Source organism: Rhinolophus ferrumequinum, chromosome 19, assembly GCF_004115265.2.
Source record: "Rhinolophus ferrumequinum isolate MPI-CBG mRhiFer1 chromosome 19, mRhiFer1_v1.p, whole genome shotgun sequence".
Classification (NCBI taxonomy): Eukaryota; Metazoa; Chordata; class Mammalia; order Chiroptera; family Rhinolophidae; genus Rhinolophus; species Rhinolophus ferrumequinum.
In genome coordinates, this window is record NC_046302.1 from 29,532,802 (window position 1) to 29,548,424 (window position 15,623).

General features: G+C 38.4%; 1 protein-coding gene across 1 annotated transcript in view; it reads left to right on the forward strand.

The window, feature by feature from the left end:
* Positions 1-6,641: 6,641 nt before the first annotated feature.
* GALNT1 (polypeptide N-acetylgalactosaminyltransferase 1) overlaps positions 6,642-15,623 on the forward strand; it is a 64,919-nt gene continuing 55,937 nt past the window's right edge. Inside the window, exon 1 of the mRNA XM_033087532.1 lies at positions 6,642-6,673. The gene's annotated coding sequence lies outside the window, so the exon portion shown is untranslated. The remainder of the gene's footprint in view (positions 6,674-15,623) is intronic.

Genomic DNA, 15,623 nt, shown 5'->3' on the forward strand with positions numbered 1-15,623 from the left:
GTTCTGGGTGCAGAATATTCTCTGCCCTCTGCACATGCTTCGGCTGCACAATATGCGTTTTGGTCTGCGGCCTCTGAAAGGCAATGCGGTATCTTGTTAGAAACAGGAAAGGACAATTTTGGACTGGTTCTGCCGTTATGTTTCTAACACATCACCAGTATGTATTTTGTTTACTGTAGATTTGGAGCAGATATCCTTTACCAGGTTAACAGAGTTCATTCCTGTTTCTGATTTGCCAGGATTTCTTTTGTTTTTGTTTTAAATATGAATGGGTGCTGAGTTACACTATTTCACATGAAATTTAAGTCCTTTGCAACTGTGTAGTTCACTTCCACCTCCATCCTTTGCTCTAATTTTGTCATGTATCACGTCTTTATATTAATAAATTTTACAATACAGTTATGATTTTTGTTTTAATCAGTTATATGTCTTTTAAGAAATCAAGAGAGAAAAAATAGTCTTTTATATTTATTCATATATTTACTATTATTGAAATCTTCATTTCTTTTTACAATTACAGATCTGAGTTTCCATTTGGTGTCATTTCCCTTCTGCCTGAATAACTTCCTTTAGCATTTCTTTCAGCACAGGTCTGCAAGAGATGAGTTGTTTTGGCTTTGTTTACCTGAACCTGTCTTTGTTTCATGTAATGAGAAGTCAGCTGTTTTTCTCTATGTATGTTGTTTTTCCTCTGGCTTTTTCAGGATTTTCTTGTATCTTTAGTTTTCAGCAGTTTGAATATGATGTGCTCTAGTTGTGATTTATGTTGCGTCAGGTGTAGTGGACTTAGATTTGCAATTTTATGTTTTCCCAAATTGTGGACATTTTCAACTGTTATTTTTACAGATACTTTTCTGCATAAGTTTTTCCGTGCTCCCCTTTTGGGACACCTATTTCCCATATGTTAAACTTTATGGGATTGTAGCATCGCTCACTGAGGCTCTCTGTTCATTAAAAAATTTTTCTTTCCTGTCAGATCTTCAGATTGGATCATTGCTTTTGATCTGTTTTTAAGTTATCGCTAATCTGCTGTTAAATCTGCTGTCAGAGTTTGTATTTCTGTGTTCTGCCTGGTTCTATATCGATAGTTCTTTTTATAGTTTTCATTGTTTGATGCGAGTTTCCTCTCTTCTTTAATAAAGTTTTTGAACATACTTATAGTAGCTGCTTTATAGTCCTTGTCAAGTAATTGCAACATCTGGGTCATTTTGTGTTCACTGTATGTTGATTGCTTTTTTTCTTGATTGTAGGTCATTTTCGTGTTTGTTTTCATGTGTAGTAATTTTTTTATTGTAAACTGGATATTATGGATGATAATATTTTTGTGATCTGCAATTCTGTTTTTCTCCTAAAGTGTGTTGATTCTTTGTTGTTCTGGCAAGCTGTTACCTGGCTAGACTTAAACACCAAACCCTGTCTCCCCTGCATTTGGGCAACAGCTGATATTCTTTCAGCTATCTAGCTGTTGTTTTTCTTTGAGTTCTCTCCTGTGTTGTGTGATTCAGGATTCAGCTAAGAATTGTGGTGGAGTTTATAAACATATATTTTGGGGTTACCTATTTTCTAGGATTTCCTTCTCCACTTTCTAGTTACTCTGCTAGCTCCAAACTTCATCTTTTAATGTCTCAAGCGAATATGATTGTAACTTCCTTCTTGAGTTTCAGCCACTCTGAACAGTTTAGGCTCTGTCTGCCCTCAGCAAGCAGCTATTATATATAAACGCAAATCTCACCTATGTGGTATATCTCCTCTCTTTCAAGGTTTGGTTTCTCTCTAGTTTCTGAGTTTTGGTTGCTCTCCAGTGCTTTTAAATAGTTGTTTTTATGTTTTAGTCAGAGTTTATAACTGTTATTTGTGGGAGGGTTAGTGCAGTATAAACTGTTCCACCTTCCTATGTGTAAGTCTCCCATACTTTTACTTTTTTTAAGACTATCTTTTAGAGCAGTTTTAGGTTTACAATAAAATTGAGAAGATGCAGAGATTTCCCATATACTCCTTGCCCCCACTCATGCATAGCCCCCCCCCCCCATTATCAGCAACACTCACCAGAGTGGACTTTTTTTTTAAATCAAGGATAAATCTACAATGACACATCATAATCACTCAAAGTCCAAAGTCCCTAAGGGTCACTCTTGGTATTGTACATTCATGTATCCATCATTATAATGTCATACCGAGTATTTTTCACTGCCCTAAAAAGTCCTCTGTGCTCTGCCTGTTTATCCTGATCCCCACCCCTGCTACCACTCATCTTTTTATTGTCACCATAGTTTTGCCTTTTCTAGATTATCATATCATTGGGATCATACAGTATGCAGCCTTCTCAACTTGGGTTCTTCCCTTAGTAATATGCGTTTACGGTTCCTCCATTTCTTTTCACAGCTTGATAGCTGCTTTCTTTTTAATGCTGAATAATATTCCATTGTCTGGATGTACCGAGTTTATACATCCATTCACCTATTGAAGGACAGCTTGGTTTCCAAGTTTTGGCAATTATAGATGAAGCTGTTACAAACATTCTCGTACAGGTTTTTATGTGTACAAAAGTTTTCAACTCTTTTGTATAAATACCAAGGAGTATGATTGCTGGATGGTATGGTAAATATATGTTTAGATTTGTAAGAAACTGCTCAGCTGTCTTGCAAAGTGGCTGTGCCATATTGCATTCTCACCAGCAGTGGATGAGAGTTCTTATTGGATGAGGGAGCGTTTCTCACCAGCATTTGGTGCTGTCAGTGTTCCAGATTTTGGCCATTCTAACAGGTGTGTAATGGTATCTCATTGTTTTGATTTTCATTTTGCTGATGACATATGATGTGAAGCATCTTTTCATATACTCATTTGCCATCTGTATATTTTCTTTGGTGGGGTTGCTTTCACTTTTAATTTTTCTGAATCCTTATGTATTTAGTGTATGTCTCATAGCATATAGCTTTTTTGAATGAAAAATTTTTATTTAAGAATTTTTTTCAATTATACTTGACACTCAATATTATATTAGTTTCAGGTGTACAGCGTAGTGGTTAGACATTTACGTAATTTACAAAGTAATCCCCCCGTTAGTCTGGTATCCCACCTAGCACTTTACATAGTTATTGCAATATAATTGACTATATTTCCTATGCTGTACTTTACTTCCCCGTAACTACGTATTTTGTACCTACCAATTTGTACTTCTTAATCCCTTCACCTTTTTCACTCAGCCTCCAAAACTCTTCCAATCTGGCAACTATCAGTTTGTTCTCTGTATTTGTTTATTTGTTTGTTTATTTTGTTCTTTAGATTCCACATATAGTGAGATCATATGGTATTTCCCTTTCTCTGACTTAATTCAATTAGCGTAATACCCTCTAGGCCCATCTATCTTGTTACAAATGGGTAAGATTTCATTCTTTTTTATGACCGCGTAATATTCCATTGTGTATATGTACCACATCTTCTAAAAATCTAATCTAACAACTTATCTTTTAATGGATACAATTAGTCTTCTTATCTTTATTTTAGTTATTTATGTTTTGAGAGTTATTCCTACCATTTCATTTCGTGCTTTCTATATTTGTGGTTTTTGTCTGATTTTCAATTTCCTTCTCGTTTTCTTTTGAATTGATTGATTTTCTTATCCCTCCTTTTTTCAACTTTAGTTTTTAAGTTATATGTTGTTTTTTTACTTAGTTGTTTACCGTTTAATTTTCAATAATATGTGATCCTAAAAAGTATAAAGTCAATTAAATACGTCTACCCTATACCTAAACACAACAACCTTAAAATGCTTTAATTTCCATTACCTTTATTTCTTCCTGCATGGTATTGTTTTCTGGATTCTCATTCATTTAATAAATAATTTTGAACTCTTCTACCATGTATCATGTTCTATTCCAGGTGCTGTAGTAATAGCGTTAAAATGAAATAAAGTCTCTGCCTCATGAAGCTTGCAAGATAATTAATAAACTGATTAGTATATATTAAGGTATAAATTAGTGTTTGGTGCTAGAATGGAAAGTAAAGCATTAGGAAATGACAGAGTGACACTGGGATGGGGATGTTATTTTGCATATGAGTTTTGGCTGTCTTCAGACATTTCATGAGATTTTTAGGACTCAAGTATGAAAAAAAACATAATTCTCATTCTGGAGGAGCTGGTAGTCTAACCAGAGAGTCCCTAGAAGAAGGTACAGATATGGGATCCATTGTCACATGGTGGGTGAAGCTTTACATCTGGTGAGTTTCCAAGGAGCGTATGTGTCGTGTCAGGCAGCCTAAGCAGATCCAGGCAGAGTGGGATGAGCCAGGAAAGAAGATGGAAGCATGGTCAGAAAAGTTGGAGAACTACAAATGATCCTGGGAACCAAGAAAAGAAGAGGTTATATTTCTCTATACTCTGCCTATTCTAAAAATAATTTGAGAGGCTGAGATGTCAAGTAGAATGAGTCTGAGAAAGAGATTGGTCTTTTTAGTTAGGGCATTAGATTGATCAAACGGTTTCATTGAATTGAAGCCAGACTACACTGTATTGAGGAATTGAGAAATTAGAGACAGAGAATAAAGACTACTTTTTAAAAAAATTTTTTAAAAATAATTTTCCCATCTTTTCTTTTGCAAATGTGCTACTCCTGCAGCCTTCCCTCTTTTTTTTTTAAGGAGGGCACAGCTCACAATGGCCGATGCGGGTTTTGAACCGGCAACCTTGGTGTTATTAGCACCACGCTCTAACCAACTGAGCTAACAAGCCACCCCAAGACTACCTGTTTAGAAGGTGGTAAAGGGAAGAAGAAAGAGTGGTAATTTGAGGAGAAGAGGGCAGCATTAGATCTCAGGGCTAAGGTTGGTGTTTTGGCAAAGATACAGAATAAAACCTTAGAAACTTTGAGGACTCCATGACCAGAAAATAGCATGGGGCCCTGGCCTGGAGGGGCTTCCTGCCTGATCCTTTGCTTACCAGAAAGTGCTCCCAGGATCCCTGGGGTTTTCCGCTGTTGATGGTGGCTGTGTATTTCCTGGTGTCAGAGTTTATGGTTGGGAGGAAAGATGTAAATTTTCTGAAAAACCACAGAGTTCTGCTGTAATGATTTGGCATTTGTATTCAAGAGCTAAAAGTAAACACGTAGGAAGACTTGCCTTGACCATTGCTCTTCAAACTCCTTAGCATGATAGTCAAGACTCGCCCTATTCTGAACTCACCCCCCAACCATTTCTCCCAGTTTTTGTTTGCTGTCCTCTAGACACTCCCTGCATTTGCCTGCCTCTCTGTTTTAGCTCACACTGTTTTGTCCACTTGAAATACCCCTTTGCCCTTTACTCACTCAAGTCAGTTCCTGAGTCATTCTCTCTTACCACTTTCTCTCCTTTGTGGACTGTAGCCTCTTATAACTTGGTACCTGTCACAAAGATATAAAAGCATTTTGTAGGCTGTGAAGTGCCACACAAATTTACCTTATTATCTCTCCCCCTAAAATGCAAGCTTATCGAGGATGGACTGAGCCTTTTTCATATTTTTGTGTATCAGGTTACTTAGTATAGTGTCTTGCACGTATTTTGATACTGACTAAAGCTTGAATGAATTAGGGATATGTGATTATGATAGATTAAATAAAGTGTCTAAGATGAGCATGTTACATACCAAGTTCTAGTTTGTAGCTCTTAAATATTTATTGAAATTCAGCTTCTATTCAATCTCCTATAAAAGTGGACTCCTTAATTTGAATTTTCAGCTGATTCACATCTCTTTTTTCCCACAAAATAATACCTATCTAAATCAATAATTGTAGATTCCAGAGTGGTGTGTTGGGATGTTTTTGACTGTAATAGCAGAATACCTAGCTAAACGATGAGGGCTTTATCAGCTCACACAACAAGGGGTCCAGATATAGGAGATTTCAGGGCTGGCCTGCTCAGTGACTCCATGAGAGTGTCAGGGTCCCGTGTGCTTTCATGTTTGCACTTTGCCATCCTCAGCATGTTGGTTTCCCTCATGACATCAGGATGACTGCAGCCCTTCTGTGTATGCTGTACAAACAATATCCAAAGGCGGAAAAGTAGTTTCTCTTTCAGCATCTATAGGAGGGAGCATAACTTTTCCTGCTGCTTCCCTGTAGACTTCCCCTCAGGTCCCATTGGTTGAAATTTGGTCACTTGCGTGGCAAGACGAATAGAACGGCCATGGTTGGCTTGGACCAATCAAGAATAGGCAGCCTAGCAGAGAATGATCACCTGAATTCATTTGGGGGTCTGATGCTGTGAAAAACATAGGGGCTGCGGGCGGTGTAAGGAACAAACAATAGCTGCCATAGGTACTGTGTATGTGTTTCGGGCCTGCCCATTTGGAAAGTTAGTATCCTCATGGATTTCTGAGAGGAGGCAAAATATTTTATAGTATTTCCATTGAGCTTGATGTTGGATCTCAGTAATACTTTATTCATTGACTCATTCGTTCATGTAATAGACAATAACTGAACACCTACTGTGTGCCTGGTACCATGCTCAGCATTGGGAAGGTAGACATGGTCCTTGGCCTTAGGTGGTGGCTGGCCTAGAGTCCAGTGGAATAGGGTGGCTGAGGTAAGGGGGAGAAGGTAGAGTTGTTCTGTAATAAACTGATTTTAGGAAATTTATTTTTCACAGGAGATGTGGGACATTTGGATTTGGGATATGAATTCATTTGAAAAACCACTTTGGGGTAAGTTGATAGCTGGGAGTGAATGACTTCAGGGTTGCACTTCTCTTTATATTGGTGTTTGTTCTTGTAGCTCCGTAGGTTTCGGACTTTTGTTGATTGAACTTTTTGCCTCATATACGCACAAGACAATGGCTTGTACTAAAATCTTATTTTATTATTATTTTTTTAATTTTTATTTTGTTTTATTGTTTTTAAGATTTTATTGGGGAACGGGAACAGGACTTTATTGGGGGAACAGTGTGTACTTCCAGGACATTTTCCAAGTCAAGTTGTTGTCCTTTCAGTCTTAGTTGTGGAGGCTGCAGCTCAGCTCCAGGTCCAGTTGCCATTGCTAGTTGCAGGGTGCACAGCCCACCATCCCTTGCAGCAGTTGAACCGGCAACCTTGTGGTTGAGAGGACGCGCTCCAACCAACTGAGCCATCCGGGAGGCAGCTCAGCTTAAGGTGCTGTGTTCAATCTTAGTTGCAGGGGACACAGCTCACCATCCCTTGCAGGAGTCAAGGAGATGAACCCGGCAACCTTGTGGTTGAGAGCCCACTGGCCCATGTGGGAATTGAACCGGCAGCCTCCGGCGTTAGGAGCACAGAGCTCCAACCGCCTGAGCCACCAGGCCGGCCCTAAAATCTCATTTTAGTAATTTGAGAAATTCAACCATCCAGCATGGCCCAGTACGAATAAATTAGTCATTCACTTCTCATTAGGGAGGTTAATTTGAAGACTAAATTTAAGCCAGGTTTAGCAATAAAGATACTTATTATATAGGGTTTAACCTGCTTTAGCTTACCCAATAATTCTGTCATGTGGACCGGAAATCCCTCATAGAGCCAGTATTGAAGATGCAGGGTTAATTAAACTTTGCCTGTGAGCATCTCTTTCCAGTACTCCAAATGCTGTTTGAATTCTCATTGCATCCGTACAAGTATAAAAGTTTCCTGATTTTTTTTGTTTCATCTAAGAAAGTGCCTCTAGAAATACTATTTAATATTTACTGAGTATGTGCTGTGGTATCTGAGTGTGTTTTGCATTACCTCATTTAATTTAGTGTGATGGGACTATAAGGTGGGTATGTTTTTCTCATTTAGAGGAATAAAGAGGCCCATGTTTATGCAAATAAAGTAATACTACTAGGATAATACAGTTGATTAAGTGCTGGAATTAAAATTTGAACCCAAATGTGAATTTCAGCGTTTGGCCTAATAGACATTTATTTCTGCTTTAATAAGCTGAGTGTGTTAGGGGTTCCCAGGACCAACCCCAGGTTCAGGGACTGGCTAGGAAGACTCAGCAGACAGGATTCAGCATGTAGTCATAGTAATGGCTAAGATTTATTACAGTGAAAGGATACAAAGCAGTATTAACAAAGGGAAAAGAGCATGGGGTGAAGTCTGGAGGAAACCAGGCATAAGCTTCCAAGAGTCCTCCCCCAGGGGTCTCACTCAAGGTGTGCTTTATTCTTCCAGCAGTGAATTGTGACAACACATGTGAAGTGTTGTCAGCCAGGGAAACTCATTAGACTCAATGCCATCATTTTTATTGGGGCTGGAGGTACCCTCTGCCTAGAATGTACCAAAATTTCAGCTCCCAAAAGAAAAGCAGGGGTTTTGCATAAACTGTATTGTTTGTACAAACAGTTTAGGCTCAGTGACCACACCTGTTATTTAAGGTAAATTTTATGTGGTGTAAGAAACTGTTTATCATTCAAATTTCCAGATGTTAGCATCTGGTTCCAAACCTTCTAAGGACAGCAGGCTCAGGCCTGCTATGTTCAATTTTATCCTGTACACTGATTTATTCATTTAAGGAGATTGGGATTATGATCATTTAGCCTCTGAAAAATAATGAGAGAAGTAGGTAACAACTCACCACATTTTTTGATGGTGTTTGTTTTGTTGGTCCCATGACTACCCACTAGGGTGATTTACTGGAAGGACTCACAACTCAACATACGCTGTACCCAGGTTAAGGTTTATTACAGCAAAGGATGCAGTGTGGGAACCGTAAGAAAAGGATACGCGTAGGTGAATGCTAGAGAGATCAGGCCTGGACTTCCGACTCTTTCCGCTGCGAGGATCCCATGGACACAGTTTTCTCTCTAGCTGTGAATGAGAGACACGTAGAAGATGTCTCTGGCCAGGGAAGCACGTGAGTGTTACAGTCCCGAGTTCTCAGAGCAGGCTGGTCACATAGGCACATCCTTGCCCTAAGGCCAGCCCTGCTAACTGAGACTTAGGACCCGAACACATACCAGGTACACCATAAATCTCGATTACTTTAAATAGTGCCAACCTCTTGGTACTTTCTGACCCACTGCCTCTAACATCGTAACCAGTGATGTGAACATTCCAGGAGTTTAATTCTCAGAGTTTGGCCTGGGGTCATTGCTATGGCTCCTGGCATTCCCTCCCGCCCCCCCCCCCGCCCCCCCCAGATTAGCAAGGACTGAGTAAAACAGACCTGCTGCATTAACTCCTTCCTCACAGTACCCTGTGTGAAATAGTGTTGCATTTCCTAAAGGCAATATGTAATGCCGATAGGATAGAAGTTTAGCATATTCTAAACTTAGAAAAAAAAATTGATAGTAGAAATAGTTGACAAATTTCACTTCTCTGAAGGGAAGTTTGTAGATTCTTTTCTTTTAGGAATTTATGTAATGGTGACTTGGATTTCCCATTTTTGTCCACAACTATTTGTTATCCAGGTGTATGTTTTGTTAAGGAACATTACAGAAATCTGAACATAAAACAGTTAAATCAAGATATTACAGAATTAACCATCACTTTATGAAGGCCTTCCTTGTGAGAGTTTTAAACACAATGGGATCTCTTTTTCATGGAATTCGCAGGTTCACAGAAATATCAATTTTGCAGAAGGAATTCAGTCCATGACTTAAAAATTGCCTAATTCCAGGATTTGAAACCAATCTTCATTACTTTATTTATTGCTTTTTGAGACCTGCTTTATGTTATACAAAAAAGAAAGACAAAGTATTAGGTTGGTGCAAAAGTAATTGCGGTTTTTGCAATTATTTTAACCTGTTAAACCGCAACCACTTTTGCACCAATCTAATAGATGGGTCAAGTTCCATGCTTGAAAAGGAGAAGTTCTGAGTTAACAAAATTAAATAGGTTTCCTTATTGCAGAACTCACAGAACGTTTAGTGCAATGATACATAATATGAATCTCCCAGGGCAAATAGAGTATATAATGTTCCCTAACTTACTTGACCATGGAATTTTTTTTAGTGAGGACTCTCAGATTTGGGTCCTGCAGTAACAGTATTCTTTAGAATAAAACAGAAGGACAGTGGGAAGCCATAAATGGTTTTAGGTAAAGGAGAGCCAGAAAAAAATTAAAGAAAACCTTGTAGAAAGTTTAGTCTTACACTGCCTTCTGATAAAACCTGTTTAGAAACTTCCCTATCTGGATGTCTTTTTCCTGCCAGGTTTCCTGAATTGATGTTTCTCTTTTGTAACGTGAATGGCTCGTCTCTTAGACTGGTGGTTAACAGTGTGATAAGGTCTTACATTCATGCTTGTACCATATTCAGTACCCGAGAGGTATCAAGGGCATAGTTGTCCAGGACTCAGTAAATGTCCAGAGAGCATGTATTGAGTTGTGACTCGACTGAAACTTTTTTCTTTAAGGATTAACAATATAGTAGACATAAAAGTTGCTTTCAAAATGATGTCATTTTGAAAAACATTTTTGGAACTTAACTTTTAAGAACTTGAGTTAAATTCCTCATCACCAACTTCTTTTTCATGACCTTATGATTTTTCAAATTAATTTTCTCAGAACAGAATTATTCCGCCATAGACATATAAATACTTTTAGCTACTAGATTTCTTTTGCAGTGGGTGGAAATCATTTTAAGTAATTAAATGGTCATCATAACTAAAGAAGGCCAGTGGATCAAGAGTAGCCAAGGTACTCCTCGAGAAGTAGTGAAAGGTGAGAAGGCTTGCTTTACCATATATCAAGAATTATTATAAAGCTAATAAGACATCAGTGTGGTGTAGGGATAGACAGGTAGACCTACGGAACAGAACATAGAACCCTGGAAACCTGGTTTATGACAAAGTTGGTATTGCACGCTATTAGGGAAGAGAATGCACTGGGACAGTTCGTTGTCCACATGGAAGAAAATGACATCGAATCTCTACTTAAACCTGAAGGGTAAAATTCTAAAATATTTAGACTTACAACATTATTTTTAAAGATCTCTACATAGAGAAGAATTTTTTAAGACAGAAAATGTGAACCATAAAAGACACTCTTGTTAAGAAGATAAGCTATATAAACCAGGAAAAGATACTTGCAGTACGTGTACTGACAGAAGATTAGAATCCAGACTGTAAAGAGATCTTTACAAACTAATAGGAAAAAGACAAAACAACCCACTCAGTAGAAAAGTAGACTGGACTTCAGTAGACACAGTAGAGAAGAGGACATGGAATGGCCAGGAAGGTCAGAGATGGTGGGGAAATGCAAATGAAATATCAACTACACACCCACCAGATTCCAAAAAATAAAGTCCAATATCAATAAATGTTGCCAAAGATATAATATAATACATCCCTAGCTCTCATTTTGCTTTCTATTTTGCTTCAACCACCTGGAAAAACAAATTGGTCATGTTTGTTTTTCAACATGTTCAAAAACATATTCAGTCATGTTTAAAATATACATACCCTGTAACCTAATACCCCTAAGAATATACTCTAGATCAGAGATTGGTGTGACAACTCATAGTTACGAAAGGTTTTTAACATTTTTTAAATGGTTAAAAATTTTTAAATAATATTTTGTAATTTATAATGTGAAAATTATATGAAATTCAAATTTCAGTGTCCATAAAGCTTCATTGAAATCCTGTCACATTCACTTATTTACATAGCATTTATGCTGCTTTTGTGGTACCACAGTTGAGTGGTTGCAGCAGAGATCTTGTGTCCGGCAGGGCCTAAAGTGTTTACCCTCTGGCCTTTTGCAGGAAAAAGTTTGCTGACCCCTGCCCTAAATAAAGACTCTTGCCTGTGTGCACCAGGAGACATGCTCACGAGTGTTCATAGCAGTACTGGTTGTAGTAACAGAAACCTAAAAAGAACCAAATGTCCATTAAGAGGAGAACGAATAAACTGTGGTATGCTTAGCCAATGGAGTGCCATTCAGTAGTGAAAAAGAATTAGCTACAACCACATGCGACAGACATGTGGATGGATGGATCTCAGGAACAGTGTTAGAAAATAAGCAAGTCACATTTTTCCCTTTATAAGCAGCCAGAAACAAATGTAAACAAGGTAGTGTTAAGAGTGCCAGTGGGGTAACACCCTCAGGAAAAGGTAGAACGATGAGTTCAGAACAGAGGGCGCCGCTGAGGAACTCGGGAAGGAGGGGCTGGAGAGGGAGCGCTAAAGGTGAGCTTCTTATTCTTAACAAGGCTGGGGATGGGTGCTGTGTTGTGTTGTGATCCTTTATTTCTGTGATGAGTGTTATACATACTTACAGTTGATATGTTTTTGTGATAGGGGCACTGAGAAGGATCTTTGCAAATAGTGTAGCGTGCCTCATACTGTGTGATTGTTTATGACCAGTAGAGGAGAGCTCTCAGTGGACTGGAGCCTGTCACTTTTACCTGTGAGTTCCACCCAGTCCCTCCCTGCACTCCCTCCCAGGTGTTCCGGTTGTGTCAGGAACCCAATTCAAACTCGCTTAAGCAGAAAAGGGGATTAATCAAAGGATTCCTGTGTCTTTGCAGAAGCCAAGTTAGAGTCAGGACTTAGTCACCACCAGGACCGTCTGCCTGTCACTACCTACGGGCCTCTCCTTGTCCTCGTTCTCTCGGACTGCGGGTGGGCTTTCTCTGTGTGGGCCGCGCGGCTGACTGCTGGCCTAAACGTGCAGGCTGCAGCTCTGAGACTCAAGAAGCCCAGGCCTGAGGCTGGTGCTTGATCTGGCTGGTCCTTGCACTGTCTTGTGGCCGGGGGCTGGGTTTGTTAGCAGTAGAGACCCTTGGGGGAGGGGAGGGAGAGCAAGAGTCAGAATCATGAGTCAGGAAGCCCTCTTTGTATCCAAGTTATGTCTATTCTTTAAGTGTAAGACAATATGTGGCATTTTGACATAGCTTTGTGAATATCAGGGCAATTTTGAAGTGATCTTTAAGATATTTGATGTTGCCTAAGATATGATGCTCAGTGGTTGGGATGGGAAGAGGGGTTAGAAATGTCTGTTGGGCGTATTACTTTAATTTTTTTAAAAAATCAATATACAGCATCACCATGAAGATCTCATGCTACTCCTTTGTAGTCACTCATCCCTTTCTTTTCCTCTGATGAGGACATTTAAGACACTAAGATGAGGCAAAATAGACATTGCAAACTTGTTTTAAAACATATTTACTATCTATTCTGAGTGATTGGAAGAACACTTAACCCATTGGTGGTAGTGTTTAACTGGAATTAGGATTTATAGGTGGTTTTATATCTTCTACTTTTCTGCGTTTGCTATGTTCTTTGCACTGAGTATATATTACTTTATAATTGGGGAAAAATAGAAACTTTTAAAGGCATTGCTAGAAATTAAGTCAGTTAATTACCTTAGAAACTGACATTGCACTCAAAATACCAAACAATGAATGTTCTGCATTGAAACATTTCAGCCAATAAATTTTATAGTAGTCTCTACCATGAATATCCCAAATGATAAGCTTGTTCCCCCAACCTCTAAGCTTGGGGTAATACCTGGGATGTAAACAGAGTTAGAGAATATCCATGGTTATATGGAATGTGGATATCATTTTGTGCAGGAGTTTTAGATTGGCTTCTACTAATTTTTTGTTAAACAGGTAGAATGAGAATACGCTAATAATTGAAAATGGGTTCTTTTTTGGGAGGGCTAGTGAATGAGCATTCTTAGTACTAAATTTTAATCAATAATCACTTGACTCAAAGAGTGGCAGAAATGTTGGCCTAAATACTTTATAGGAGGTGGAGCCTATAATACTGAAATCTAAGAGACTACAGCCATACTTACGTTAGCCGGTAGGTCATAGGCCAAAATAGCTGCTATGTTGTTTTAACAATGTTGGCTTCAGTTATTTTCTGTTCACTGATTTACTTTTGTTACTGGTATGAGGTGGGATCTGAATTTGTTTTACCATGTGGAAAACCACTTGTCTCTGCACTAGTTTACTGCTCTGGTTTGTAATAGTGCCTTTCCAATTTTCCATACATCTATATGTTTGTTTCTGAGTAACACATGGTTTTAGGTACTTCTTTATAATAAATCCAGTCACCCAAAGCTTCATTTGTGTTTTGATTAGAATTATATTATGTTACATGTCAATTTTACCTCAGTAATATTATATCAGATTTATAGATTAATTTTGGGAGGAAGCTGGGTTTTTTTTCTGATCATGGTATATCTATCCATTAGTCAGGTGTACTCTTATATTCAACAAAGCTCCACAATTTTCTACATATCTTGCACATATTTTGTCCAGTTTACCCCCAAATACCGTAGAGTTTCTATAGCTATTTTGAATGTGATTTGTTTTCTTTTAAAAAAAAAAATATTTATCGGGGTGACATTTGTTAGTAAAATTATATAGGTTTCAGGTGTACATTTCTATAATACATCATCTATATATTGCATTGAGTGTTCACCACCACTCTTTTCCATATTCTAATTGGTTATTACCACACAGGAGCATGGTTAATGTTATATGTCATCTTGTATTCAGCAGCCTTAATGAAATCATGAATTAGCTCTTGATTGTTTATCTCTTAATTATTTTAGAATTTCTGTGTAGAAATCATTCTATCTGCTGAGATTATTCTGTCTCTTTATTTTCTAATTATTTTTTTCTTATTGCTAAGACCTCTAGTACAATGTCAAATTGAAGTGAGGATGCATATTTCATCTTATTAATGTATTGAAATGCATCAGAAGTTCCATCATTAAATATGTTTACTGTAGGTTAAGGAATTTCCTTTCTAGTCCTAGTTTGTTGTTGAAGTTGTCTATTGATGAGTAATGACTTACCTTTAAACTTAATGGCTTTAAACAACAAACATTTATTACCTCATATTTTCTTTGGGTCAAGAATGAAGGGGCAGCTTAGCAGGGACTCAGGATCTTTCAGGAGATTGTAGTCAGGATGTTAGCTGGAGCTGCATTTATCTGAAGGCTTGACTTGGCTACTTCCAAACTAGTTCACTTTCGTCCCTGCACGATAATACTGGTTGTTGGCAGGAGGCTTCAGTTTCTTCTATGTGGACCTCTCAGTAGGGATGCTTGAATGTCCTCCTGACATGGCGCTGGCTCTCCCCAGTGTGTGTGATCCAAGAGAGAGCTAGGAGGAAGTGTTTTTAATGACCAGCCTTGAAATCACAGTTACTTCTATCATATTCTGTTGGTTAAAAGCAAATCACTACTAAGTCCATTCCACACCCTAGGAGCGAAATTATGCTCCACAAAAATGATTTTGTGTGTTGGTTTTTTTTTAAGTCTGTCTGCCCCCACAAAGTTGAATGAGAGCTGGGGCTTTTGTCTGTATATCTTTACCTTAGACCTCTCTTTTGAGCCCCAAACTTTTGTATTGCAGCTGTGGTTAACCTCTCCCTTTGAGGGTTCAGGGGTACCTCATACATAACATGTCCAAAATCAAACTTATGTTTCTTCCCATCTTGATTCTGCTCCCTTCCAAAAATTGGTTCTCTTTTACTGGGTCCATTTCTATGAATGGCACTGCTCTGCATCCAGTTGTACAAGCCCGTATTTCCTCCTCTTTACCCCCATCTAATCATCCTTCAATCCCATTGAGTTTGTCCCTTAATATCTTGAATCTGCCCACTTTTATCCAGCTCCATCTTCATCTCACATTACAGTTTCCTCTTTGTCTTCGACCCACTGGCCTTTCAGTGTCGGGCTCCTTCTTTCTATAGAGCC